The sequence below is a fragment of the Saccostrea echinata genome, unplaced genomic scaffold (genome assembly GCF_033153115.1).
Source record: "Saccostrea echinata isolate AGI-Se365-2 ecotype Australia unplaced genomic scaffold, CSIRO_AGI_Sech_v1 ptg000001l, whole genome shotgun sequence".
NCBI lineage: Eukaryota > Metazoa > Mollusca > Bivalvia > Ostreida > Ostreidae > Saccostrea > Saccostrea echinata.
In genome coordinates, this window is record NW_026889750.1 from 5,062,936 (window position 1) to 5,078,093 (window position 15,158).

Genomic DNA, 15,158 nt, shown 5'->3' on the forward strand with positions numbered 1-15,158 from the left:
ACTGTCCATCTCCACGATTCAGTATACACTATACATATGCTTATTGAGATAACCAAAGTTTTTTTTCTTGATAGACCTACCTTTTTACAGTACAGTCAGAAAATGGCTAGAAGAAGAAACCATTAAATTTTAAGGTTACAAGGTTAGAGGTCAGGGTTACTTTCCACCTCCAGTCTTCATATTTACTGCACAATAATAAAGTCCCTACCACCTTTTCCCTATGTAAATATAATCTTGATTCCTCGGATAATGTGGCGTTTTTGTTTTACCTCCATCGAGTTCGGGATAACATGGTTTTACTTTATTTTGAAGAACTTTGCTAACAATGTTGTTACCAAGTGTACATAACTGCAGAAGAAAGAGAGAGGCTCATGAGCTATAAGGCTCACTTTAGACGACTAATCTTATTGACATGTTTATGGATTAATGAAAAACCCTTCATTCATGAAATCATCAAATCCATCATTTCAGCAGTATTGAGGCTTGAGGTAAACTTAAAAATTATAGCCTTGTAGCTCTTGCAAAAGTTCACATATTTCTGTTTAAAACTTTCAACTCTTTTAATAATAATTCTTATACATGTGCATTCAAATGTAAACTTTGCCCCCCCCCCCCCACTGTGGCCCCATGCAATGTACTTTAAGGGGCCAAATCCACTGTGGCCCCATGCAATGTACTTTAAGGGACCAAATCTGAATGTTCTTACGTATAGGGGTACTTTCTAATGAATTTGACTTGCTTTAGCCAATATGTTCTTGAGAAGATTTTAAAGATTTTTTTATTTTGTATTTTAATGCAAGACACCCCCTCTCGTGCCGTACCACAGCACAAGCGGTAAATTTTAAAATGAACTAAGTGGTAATGCCTGTATGAGTTGATCGATGTGACTAACTGTTGGCCTTGTTTTTAGAGGAAGGTTTTAATATATATTTCTATCCCAATGTTAAAAATAAACTGTTAGGGGCTACTGTGGTTACACCTTAGCTCAGGTGCAATGATTTGAACAGATTTTAATCTTACTACTTGGAAATACTCGAATCATTCGATATCTCGGATTTTTTCTCTGTCCCATAGAGTCCGAGATAACGAGGTTTGGTTGTACTTGCATATTATACCTCTCATATACTTGAGAAAAGTTTTGTTTACCGGGTACTTTATATTTTCCAATGTAAAACGTTGACCCCCAACTTTGACCCACCCTACCACAAAAGGCCTTGTGGTAGCAAGGGATGCTTGCATATTAATGACCCTGTTGTTCTTCAAAAAGGTTTAAAAAAGATTCTTCCTATGTCGGCTTATGACCTCGTCCTGTTGCCCCACCCTAGGCCCTGGATCTTCAGTATAGATGTATAGATGTTTATATGCTAATATGACTAATTGTGGGTATTGAGAAATTATTAGTATATTGTCCTCTTATATTTCACCGTAAAACTTTATCCCCCCCCCTCTTTCCCTTAGCCCCACTTGAAAAAAGGCAAAACAAAAAAAACCCTGTCATTTTGCAAATTCAGTATAAATGATAGATATCGAAATAAGAAAAACGGGTTACAAAAAGGAAAAAGTTTACACTATTTATTAAGAAACGCAAGTTAATTTTCGAGGCAGGGAAATTTCGATGATTCGTGGCTATGGTTCTTTAATTATCCCTCTCCGAAAAGGGGCATATCCCTTCACTTGAACTTACTTGAATCCAATAATTTATTGTGTCAAGTTTGGTTGAAATTGGCCCAGCGGTTCTAAATACATGCAAGTCGAAAATGCGAAAAATTTTCAGACAGACGGGCGGCTAGACAAACATACGACAGACCAATTTAAATCAGAAAAAATGAGTATCAGTTTGCTTAAACAGCCAGTCGAAAAAGAAATTTATACGTAAACATACATGGATATTTAAAATAATGGAATATTCTCTCTTATACGAATTGGATTCAGCATCACACACGTAGTATGAGGGGGGGGGGGGGGAGGGGGCTGCATGCACCCCTTTTATCCCGAACTTAATGTTTTACTGTTAATTTAGTACAAAAATGTTCATTGAAAATGTTCACTGAAAATGCCCCCTCCCCTCCGACACAAGACACTTTTTCTTGAAATGTGGTCAAATCCTCCTATGCTAATGTATTCAAGAAGTTTTCTTGTCGAAAAAAGTTGAAGCCTTTGTGAAAACAGATAAACTAAGGATATCGTTTTTGTTTGCACATATTTATGTATATATACACTGTAAAAATTGTGTTTAGGAAATAAACACTTCTATTACATGTTTAGATCTAAACGTCACAGGCGCTTGACGTTTTAAACCTTTCTTTTCATAAATAAAAAATTCCCCATTCTATAATAATAGTATGGGGAATTTTTTATTTATGAAAAGAAAGGTTAAAAACGTCAAGCGCCTTTGCTAAACGTGTATAGTATTGTGTTTAACAACTAAACACTTATGTCTTAACGTTTTATATCTAAACGCGTTTTGAAATTAATCACGTTTTACTGTAAAGTGCAGTTATATCTTCCCGGAAATGACACACATATATTTGAACGTTTATTTGAGCGGCTACCTAAACAAAGAAAACACAACAAGCTAAGGTGATGTATCAATGAGAGTTATGACAACCCAATTCAAGGGATAACCATGACGAAATAGTGAAATACGTGAAAGGGCATCTTATTACTGCAATACATTAAAGGTTTGTTTTTCTGTTTCTTTGCATTAATTAACTCCGATGAGCAACGTAAATAACATGGCCGTAGGAACGGGGGGGGGGGGCACGGGGCATTCGGCAAACCTCGGCTGATTCCGTCACCTTCATCAATGATGAGGTACGAATCGGCCGAGTGGGGCACGGGGGGCCGTGCCCCCAATGATTTTGTCGATATATAGATTACTATAGTAAACATAGATATTATATGCTTGTGCCCCCTCAATAAAAACGTCTGATGACCTTTTTTTTTTTTTGCTTGTCAAGGTATTTTTGGTAGTTGACCGACTTTTTTTTTTTTTTTTTTTTGCTTGTCAGGAAATTTTTGGTAGTGCCCCCTCAACTGTCAACTGAAAAATGTTTGGCTGTGTCCCCCCCCCCCAAACTGAAATTGCTTCCTACGGGCCTGAATAAAGTTGACTTGGGATATCTTGAATTCGTTCATAGACTTGCAGGAGAGGAAATAATATTAAATGTCATTAAAACATATATATTGATATCAGTATAGTTTTACTAAAACTTAAAACAATTTTGTTTTTCTAAGTAATGTAAAATATCAGTGATAGTGTACTTTTACTACAATCTGGCTTTATTTCCCACAGGTACTGTCACCCCTACTACTGACTTTTTTGTTCGGAACATTTTATTTTTACGGTGTTCTGCAAATACTAAAAACCGCGCCAAAGTTCCGCCACAGTCAAAATTTTAGCGCCACAGCAAGATCATTGTATTCAGTAAGATAAACATAAAACATTATATATCAAATGAACGTCCAAATTATGTACCGATTTTCATTTTTTTAATGCTTAACCGTTAATTTACTCCAATTATAGGGCCCATTGTTTGGCTTGCGCAATCAAATATCTTCTAGATCTCGATGGAAACATGAATGAAAAGAGACAAGCCATTTTTTTTCCACACTTCACGATAATAACAAATGAAATTTTTAATATCAATTAATTCATGTTTTAATAGTTCTACAGATAACCACGTTCTTAAATTGCATTGGCACTGCGAGTCAAACATCGTACGTGTATTGTAATCATGTATTTTTGTACAGTGTAGCAACTGACGTGCGATAAGAAACACCCAACTTTCCACTCAAACGAAAAATTTTACCACTTCAATGCGCTTCATTGTAGATTGAGTTGAACCACGTGTTCGAAGTGAAATGTAAACATATTGGTGACAAGTTAACGATGCTATTCATGAAATGATTGGTCAATTGTGTGTGGTAAGATCCTCTGAGCTCATTAATAACAAAAGCCATATAAGGTAAACAAAGGTTTGTCATATACATTTTTTTTCTACCAGTGCATCGGGCGATCTTGAAAAAATAGCACTACTAAGTCTATCGTTATTTACTATGACTTTTGTGAATGTTTCTCTAACGTCTTATATATAGTATACAAGCCTGTTACTCGTTAGCATTGCTTAAACATTTACATAATATAAAGCAGAAATCATGCAATGATCGTTTTATCTACGTTGTTCAAAGAGACATCATTTGAGTTATCGAACTTCGAAACAAAACTTACATTATGCAAATTTCCAAATAAACATTCAATCACAAGGACAAATTGTATATAAAGCTGTCTTTGGAGGGTGGATGGTGGGGAATATTTCTAATACATTGACAAGTAAAATAATTGTGCTTGTTTAAATACAAGTAGAATTGCACCATACTGCACTCTTCTGCAATACAATGCGATACATTGTGATGCCTGCCAAATTGTCCAATCAAAACTAACTTAGTCATTTTTTTTCTTAATTTGAATTTATAAACTTATTGAATACACACATTTTTTTTTCAATTTATGCTTTGAAAAAAAGGTTTCAAAAACACACTAGAGAGCATTTCTTTTATTCTCATATTTTTAAATATTTGTTTTCTTTGATATGAATCAAAATTAACAACCAGTAATTAAGTGGAAGGACTTTTGCAATGTTACGTGATACTGTTTTTTAATCGAATGACTAGTTTGAGTATGCATAAAAGATCCAAAAGAAATGAACACTCCCTTTTGACTGATGAGTGGAATTTTTTGATTGCAAGAGAATTTATACTGTTTACATTAATAAGAATTTAACTGCATTTTATTGCACTGCACCACAATGCAATGTCATTCAATAAAATGAAGTCCATTTTTTTTTTTTTTTACATTGTGGTATTGAAAATAAGATGTAAATTAACACATTTTCTAATATATTTTTCTTTTTAAAAAAGGTTTTGAAAAACAGACTGGATAGAATATTTTCATTCACATTTTCTTATAATATGATTGTTCTCTTTCATACGAATCTAAATTAACAATGCAGTGATAATGTCGAAGGATTTTTCGACAATTTTTTTCATTGCTGTTTATTATTTTATGCAACGACTACTTTGGGTATATGAAAGATTGAAAAAGAGTGAAATCTCGTGTTTGACTGATGAGTGTAAATTTTGAGAGTGATGCAGATAAGCACCAGGAAGGATAAACAGAATATATTCTGATAACAGTACTTAGAGTTAAGTTCTCATCAAAGAACAGTTACTTTTGCTGATTTTTTTTTATTGAAAGACTGATATGGATATATGCGAAACATCCCGAGGAAAATTGGAGTGTCGAGTGAAGTTCCTTAATTGCAAGCTAATTCATTTTGCTTTTAAATAAAAATATAACTGTCCTACAATATATTGCATTGTAATGCTTGATGTTCTGTCTAATTAAAACATACTTGGTCAATTTTTATTATTAGGCAAAACAGTGAAAAAAATATAAACTTTCCTGTTTGACTGATGAGTAAATATTTAGAGCCTCAAACAAAGCGCCGATGGTTTTGTAGAACAATCAAAGACGCTTTTCAATACTGCTTAGCAGTACTTGTTTAGTGAGATAAGCTCACACTAAGTCCTTCACATGCGACATTACCCGTAACCGTTATATACTCTGACTTTAACACATGGTCATTTGTGAATTTCTCTCTAACGTCTTATATATAGTTTTATCTACGTTGTTCAAAGGGACATCATTTGAGTTATCGAACTTCGAAACAAAACTTACATTATGCAAATTTCCAAATAAACATTCAATCACAAGGACAAATTGTATATAAAAACTGTCTTTGGAGGGTGGATGGTGGGGAATATTTCTAATACATTGACTATAAAATAATTGTGCTTGTTTGAATACAAGTAGAATTGCACCATACTGCACTCTGCTGCAATACAATGCGATACATTGTGATGCCTGCCAAATTGTCCAATCAAAACTAACTTAGTCATTTTTTTTTTCTTAATTTGAATTTAAAAACTTATTGAATACACACATTTTTTTTTCATTTTATGCTTTGAAAAACAGGTTTCAAAAACAGACTAGAGAGCATTTCTTTTATTCTCATATTCTTAAATATTTGTTTTCTTTGATATGAATCAAAATTAACAATCAGTAATTAAGTTGAAGGACTTTCGCAAAGTTACGCGTGATACTTTTTTTTTTTTTTTTTTTTTTTTTTTTTTTATCGAATGACTTATTTGAGTATGCGTAAAAGATACAAAAGAAATGAACACTCCTTTTTGACTGATGAGTGGAATTTTTTGATTGCAAGAGAATTTATACTGTTAACCATAATAAGAATTTAACTGCATTTTATTGCACTGCACTACAATGCAATGTCATTCAATAAAATGAAGTCCTTTTTTTTTTTTTTTTTTTTTTACATTATGGTATTGAAAATAAGGTGTAAATTAACATATTTTCTAATATATTTTTGTTTTTAAAAAAGGTTTTGAAAAACAGACTAGATGGAATATTTTCATTCACATTTTCTTATAATATGATTGTTTTCTTTCATACGAATCTAAATTAACAATGCAGTAATAATGTCGAAGGATTTTTCGACAGTTTTTTCATTGCTGTTTATTATTTTTTGCAACGCCTACTTTGGGTACATGTATATGAAAGATTGAAAAAGAGTGAAATCTCGTGTTTGACTGATGAGTGTAAATTTTGAGAGTGATGCAGATAAGCACCAGGAAGGATAAACAGAATGTATTCTGATAACAGTACTTAGAGCTAAGTTCTCATCAAAGAACAGTTACTTTTGCTGAGTTTTTTTTATTGAAAGACTGATATGGATATATGCGAAACATCCCGAGGAAAATTGGAGTGTCGAGTGAAGTTCTTTAATTGCAAGCTAATTCATTTTGCTTTTAAATAAAAATATAACTGTCCTACAATACATTGCATAGTAATGCTTGATGTACTATCTAATTAAAACATACTTGGTCAATTTTTATTATTAGGCAAAACAGTGAAAAAAATATAAACTTTCCTGTTTGACTGATGAGAGAATATTTAGAGCCTCAAACAAAGCGCCGATGGTTTTGTAGAACAATCAAAGACGCTTTTCAATACTGCTTAGCAGTACTTGTTTAGTGAGATAAGCTCACACTAAGTCCTTTACATGCGACATTACCCGTAACCGTTATTTACTCTGACTTTAACACATGGTCATTTGTGAATGTCTCTCTAACGTCTTATATATAGTATACAAGCCTGGTACTCGTTAGCATTGCTTAAACATTTACATAATATAAAACAGAAATCAATGATCGTTTTATCTACGTTGTTCAAAGGGACATCATTTGAGTTATCGAACTTCGAAACAAAACTTACATTATGCAAATTTCCAAATAAACATTCAATCACAAGGACAAATTGTATATAAAAACTGTCTTTGGAGGGTGGATGGTGGGGAATATTTCTAATATATTGACAAGTAAAATAATTGTGCTTGTTTAAATATAAGTAGAATTGTACCATACTGCACTCTGCTGCAATACAATGCGATACATTGTGATGCCTGCCAAATTGTCCAATCAAAACTTAGTCAATTTTTTTTCTTAATTTGAATTTAAGGTGGTATGGGATACCAAACGAAACTTCTCCTACATATTTATGTACCCAAATTAGAAGGATTTGAAATACCCCCACCTTTCAGTATATTAAAGTGTAATTTTAATAAATTTTTTTATTATTTTAATGAGAAGTACAAAAATGATTTTTTCCTTGCATAATTCTTTTTTCATAAGCTTAATATTATAGGCAGGCGTTTGCTAATATAAAGTGTATATAAAAACAAAAATGACAAGAAATATGTCTTAGTATTTTTTTAATTTTCAACAAAAAATAAGCGTAAAAAACTGGGGAAACTTTATTTCTTGAAAACAGACGGATAACATTTCATGAAAATCTACAATAAGAATGTATCTTAATATGTTAGCAAAGTGAAATAAACAAATTGAAAATATATGTATAAATGGAAAATATAAAATGCATTTAAAATTTTTTGAATTAAAAGATCCGAGCGGAAGAGTTATCCTTCTTTATTTTCCAAGGGTTGAAAAAACCTGGGTGCTATTTTAGAAATGATGAGCATTTTTTCCCAACCATAAAAAAATCGCACTTTGTAGTTTTCAACTTTGAGCGGTTTTGAAAACAATGCATGGACAATCGCTTTCCAGGACGTGTCTTGTTCAGAGCAATTGCATTCATCTGAACGTTTTGGGACTATATACAACAGCTAGCTGATTTGTGACCAAACAGTTACTTCTTGAATTAAATAACAAAAAAGTCCAGCTGTGGTTAACGTGATAATTGATTGGTGATAATTCAGCACAATGTGAAGTAATCACACTTATCCATGCCTCACCGCACTCAAGGTGCTGTACAGTTACTCAAACAATTGAAATACAGCTTTTGCTTAAAAGTGTTCAAAAGCAGCAATGTTGAAACTACCTTTTACAGGGGTTTGCTTTTTTAAATGTCCGTTGTACAATTATAAGTAAATTTATATACTTGCGATTTTTTTTGTCTGTTTTACTTAAAATGCCGACTTGTGAGAACTTGCATTGAAATAGGCTTCAGAGTGTTCTTTTCAACGGTGTAACTACAAATTTTGACCCGATAATAAGCACTCATGCAAATCAAAACAATACTTCAAACGGAAATACGTCATAACGTGGAGGTATCCCATACTACCTTAAAAACTTATTGAATACACACATTTCTTTTTTCATTTTATGCTTTGAAAAAAGGTTTCAAAAACAGACTAGAGAGCATTTCTTTTATTCTCATATTCTTAAATATTTGTTTTCTTTGATATGAATCAAAATTAACAATCAGTAATTAAGTGGAAGGACTTTCGCAAAGTTACGTGATACATTTTTTTTTTTTATCGAATGACTAGTTTGAGTATGCATAAAAGATCCAAAAGAAATGAACACTCCTTTTTGACTGATGAGTGGAATTTTTTGATTGCAAGAGAATTTATACTGTTTACATTAATAAGAATTTAACTGCATTTTATTGCACTGCACTACATCCAATGTCATTCAATAAAATGAAGTCCATTTTTTTTTTTACATTATGGTATTGAAAATAAGGTGTAAATTAACACATTTTCTAATATATTTTTCTTTTTAAAAAAGGTTTTGAAAAACAGACTAGATGGAATATTTTCATTCACATTTTCTTATAATATGATTGTTCTCTTTCATACGAATCTAAATTAACAATGCAGTAATAATGTCGAAGGATTTTTCGACAGTTTTTTTTCATTGCTGTTTATTATTTTATGCAACGCTTACTTTGGGTATATGAAAGATTGAAAAAGAGTGAAATCTCGTGTTTGACTGATGAGTGTAAATTTTGAGAGTGATGCAGATAAGCACCAGGAAGGATAAACAGAATATATTCTGATAACAGTACTTTGAGCTAAGTTCTCATCAAAGAACAGTTACTTTTGCTTTTTTTTTTTTTTTTATTGAAAGACTGATATGGATATATGCGAAACATCCCGAGGAAAATTGGAGTGTCGAGTGAAGTTCTTTAATTGCAAGCTAATTCATTTTGCTTTTAAATAAAAATATAACTGTCCTACAATACATTGCATTGTAATGCTTGATGTTCTGTCTAATTAAAACGTACTTGGTCAATTTTTATTATTAGGCAAAACAGTGAAAAAAATATGAACTTTCTTGTTTGACTGATGAGTGAATATTTAGAGCCTCAAACAAAGCGCCGATGGTTTTGTAGAACAATCAAAGACGCTTTTCAATACTGCTTAGCAGTACTTGTTTAGTGAGATAAGCTCACACTAAGTCCTTTACATGCGACATTACCCGTAACCGTTATTTACTCTGACTTTAACACATGGTCATTTGTGAATGTCTCTCTAACGTCTTATATATAGTATACAAGCCTGGTACTCGTTAGCATTGCTTAAACATTTACATAATATAAAACAGAAATCAATGATCGTTTTATCTACGTTGTTCAAAGGGACATCATTTGAGTTATCGAACTTCGAAACAAAACTTACATTATGCAAATTTCCAAATAAACATTCAATCACAAGGACAAATTGTATATAAAAACTGTCTTTGGAGGGTGGATGTTGGGGAATATTTCTAATATATTGACAAGTAAAATAATTGTGCTTGTTTAAATACAAGTAGAATTGCACCATACTGCACTCTGCTGCAATACAATGCGATACATTGTGATGCCTGCCAAATTGTCCAATCAAAACTAACTTAGTCATTTTTTTTTCTTGATTGAATTAATTTAAAAATTTATTGAATACACACATTTTTTTTCCATTTTATGCTTTGAAAAACAGGTTTCAAAAACAGACTAGAGAGCATTTCTTTTATTCTCATATTCTTAAATATTTGTTTTCTTTGATATGAATCAAAATTAACAATCAGTAATTAAGTGGAAGGACTTTCGCTAAGTTACGTGTTACTGTTTTTTTTTTTTTTTAATCGAATGACTAGTTTGAGTATGCATAAAAGATCCAGAAGAAATGAACACTCCCTTTTGACTGATGAGTGGAATTTTTTGATTGCAAGAGAATTTATACTGTTTACATTAATAAGAATTTAACTGCATTTTATTGCACTGCACTACAATGCAATGTCATTCAATAAAATGAAGTCCATTTTTTTTTTTACATTGTGATATTGAAAATAAGATGTAAATTAACACATTTTCTAATATATTTTTCTTTTTAAAAAAAAGCTTTGAAAAACAGACTGGATAGAATATTTTCATTCACATTTTCTTATAATATGATTGTTCTCTTTCATACGAATCTAAATTAACAATGCAGTAATAATGTCGAAGGATTTTTCGACAGTTTTTTTTTTATTGCTGTTTATTATTTTATGCTACACCTACTTTGGGTATATAAAAGATTGAAAAAGAGTGAAATCTCGTGTTTGACTGATGAGTGTAAATTTTGAGAGTGATGCAGATAAGCACCAGGAAGGATAAACAAAATATATTTTGTTAACAGTACTTAGAGCTAAGTTCTCATCAAAGAACAGTTACTTTTGCTGATTTCTTTACTGAAAGACATATGGATATATGCGAAACATCCCGAGGAAAATTGGAGTGTCGAGTGAAGTTCTTTAATTGCAAGCTAATTCATTTTGCTTTTAAATAAAAATATAACTGTCCTACAATATATTGCATTGTAATGCTTGATGCTCTGTCTAATTAAAACATACTTGGTCAATTTTTATTATTAGGCAAAACAGTGAAAAAAAATATAAACTTTCCTGTTTGACTGATGAGTGAATATTTAGAGCCTCAAACAAAGCGCCGATGGCTTTGAAGAACAATCAAGGACGCTTTTCAATACTGCTTAGCAGCACTTGTTTAGTGAGATAAGCTCACACGGAAGGATAAACAGAATATATTCTGATAACAGTAAACTTTATATGAAGAATGGTCATCATTTATCTTTTTCGGTTTAAGTCCACATCGTTTATGAATTTCCTGCATGTAGATCGCCTGTTTCACAAATCCTAAGAATTCAATATTGAACACAAGTTGCTTGTCACAAAACCCACTAAATTACCAAAGTTACTATGATTATGGCCTTCAACCCGACTTTGACCCACTTCCCAAAATATATCCTTTCCTGTTGATTTTTACTGTGGAAGGCACGTCACTGATATTTTGCTAGTATATATTTTCTTGTCAAATAGATTTTTTAAGATAAAAAGAAACATAACATATTGTAGATTTTCTAATGTCTTTCTTGGTAGGTATATGTTGGACTTACACTTTTTAAAGAAATCAGTTTTGCCCTTTATTCTTTTCATGACAAAAGATACGACTTCATTGAGCAAATATAGTTCCTGACGCAAGATATTGACCTTCTGGAATGTTTTATGTTATTTTACTAGAACCGGAAACCTTTGGGCATTGATATTTTGCAAGCATACTGCTTGTCACTACCACTAACTTCATGACCTTGAACTTGACTTTTGAATATGACATACATACTTGAAAATGTCAGTTTTATCCCAATATACGAGGGCTGTTCGGAAATTATTGAGACATTGTGTATATTCTTCTTTCTAATGAACGTTTTTCGGTGAAAATTTGCATATACGTTTGACAAACTCTAAGAAGTAATAAAAACAAGAAATATTTTAAAAATATTTTATTTCATCTTTTCAATGGAATATTAATGTGTCAGTGGTAGGGGTACCCGGCGCAGTCACGAAATCGGATATTGAAAATATGTAACACCAACGTTAAAACTCCCAGTGGATACGTAGTAAGAGGGAAAATAATTCAAATTATGTATATAATATTTCAATTTAACTTTGACTTCATTTTGTGCAAGTTTGTTAGAATTTCGATCAGAAATACGGAGATCATTAAAATATTTACGCGCGGTATAGCTATCTGATAACGACGACAAAACGGATTTTGACGTCAAGGCGGAGCAGCGATCATACCTAAAATTTTGTGTAGCGGTATTGAGAACTCTTGTCCAGACTAAACGACCTGCTAAAACAATAACAATGCAATAAAACAAGTCTAAGGGTTTTTTGTTTCATTGGTATATATCATTTTCTTACAAATAATTCAACCAGAGTAAAAATAAAAGCCCCGGACGACCATCAATTATTACGGACTAAATAACGTTGACCCGCGTTGCATAACTCGGTACTGCATGATGCTAAGTCAACCTGTATTTGACACTTTTTGTATATTTTACACTGGGGTAGCAACAACATTGTTTTTTTTTTCTGTTTTTTGTTGTTGTTTTTTTTTTTAAGAATCGATTAAGAATTATAAGACACAGTTTGATTTTTGAAATGTTATATGTAATGATAGAGGAAGTAGATTGAATGCTTTCTGGTCATTTCACAGTGAGAATATATCGGCTGACCTGACGTTAAAATGACGTAGCGATGCTGCTCCAGGTCAATAGACATATGCTTGTTTATAATTTCACCGGAACTTATTTAATTATCCTATAAATTAGAAAGAAGATGGGTGAACAAGGCGTGCAGAATGCCTATAGCTTCAGATATTTAAAAAATCATTCAATTTGTTAATTAAGTATTTAAAGTAAAGTTCTCATTATTGAAAGGATGACTGCACTTAACGCCTGTTTTTGGGTCTTTTTCGGTTGCTTCTGTTGCTTTTATATCTAAACCTTGTTTCACTTTTGTATCTTTATGAAAGAATCCTGTCAATTTGGAACCAAATTTTAATCTTAAAATGATTTTAGACTGTGATACAATAAAATGATTCAATGTTTTTTGTCCTTACTGCTTTCCAAATATAGTGAATTTACACTTACCTGCCCTTGATTGAACATTAGATATGCATGAGAGGTGGAGCTAACATTGTAAGAATGGGTCTAAAATTAGACTTGATAAATAACAATGACATGTTTGGAAAAAAGAACGTGATCACTCTTTCCAATCTCCTTCTCCATTCTGTATGGCAAAAATACACTTCTGACTAAGGTTTCAAAACGAAATTAACAATATGAGCACGTCAATGTAATTAAAGCAGATTTTATATCAATGCCAGATGACTTGACGTGTTCGAACACAATGTCCTAGTTAGCACAAAACATGCTACCTTACAAGTCACGTGACGGAATTTAGTATTCACAAAGTTATCTGGGGTAAGAAATCACGTGGTGAATTATAATATTCAACATGTCACAATCCTTGGTCACAACACAGAGAGCGGATGTAAGAAGAAGCCGTTTTTTCTCTTTTTCACCATGAGCGCATGTTTGTCTATTAATCTCCTTTTGACACATTATTATTTATGCAAATATACAACTACTGTTAAACGTAGAACAATAGACAAACATGCGCTGACTATGTATAAAGTCAGTAAAAAAGTGGGCGTCCTCATTATCGAACGGAGATACAAGAAATTGTGATGACCCCTGCCTTTGAAACAGATTCGAAATTCGTAAATACACACTTTTATTAAACGTAATTACATAAAGTTGTAGATTGGATGTTGACCATTCTTACAATGAAAAGAAATATGCTTGTTTTGAAAGTTTATTTTGTCGCAAATTTCGCATGTCCTTAAGTGCAGTCATCCTTTATGAAATTATGATCAACAAAACTTTTCTGAGAAAAAAGTATTCTTTTATTAAAAAAAAAATAAAATAGTATTCGTGGGATTCGAACCCCTAACTATAAAATTCCGGAGTATCGTATTGCTTTGAGACTAACACGCTAACCACTACGCTACACAGCTCCTGATGAAAAGTGGCATTTAAATCATGTTTGTGATATGACCCTTGACTTAATGGACTTCGAGTATTTCTCGGAAAGATGCAAATGCTTTGTCATAAAAGTGTACTTTTAAGGTATAGTGGGTCTTCGCTCCATGTTTTTGTAAACCAAAAAATGCTTATTTTTATGCAAACTTTTAGGGTTAACTTTCAAAAAAATGGAGCGAAGACCCACTCATATCGAAAAATTCAGTTAAAGTATGAGAAAATGATCATTTTTGTCCTCTTTAGTGTGTGTGTGCTACTTCGTAGGCAAATAATTTTAGCTTTTGTGAGATTTTGGTAAATTGTAGAGATTTTATATAAAGTATCCTTTAATGTTAGATGAAATATCAAAGAAAATTTTGATATAATCGAGATTTTATTTTTCACTTCATGTTTGTCGCACTATAAGCACTTCGCCCGGCTTGTTCACCCATCTTCTTTGTACATTTGTTTTATTTGTTCTTTAAAAAACGTTGACGAATTTTTATGAATTTATCTCTGTCCTTTGTGGAGTAAAAGTATTTGTCTCAATAATTTTCGAACAGCCCTCGTATTTTTCAATGGCAAACGTTTTATCGAAAATGCTTAATGCTCGTCACCAGAGTACTGTCATAGAGTTTTGTACAAATATAAAACGATAATAAAATCACTTGTATAATCAATATTTTCCAGTGTTGGGTTTTTTTTTGTTTTTTGTTTTTTTTTTTTTGCTCAAACCTAAGTAAGAAAAAAACATGGAATACACCCAGGGCACAAAATTACGTGTAGTTTTTTTGTCAATATCTTTAAATGCCTTCGATTAAAATATGCAGGCACGTAGCATCATGGGGCGTGCCCCCCCCCCCCCCACTTTTT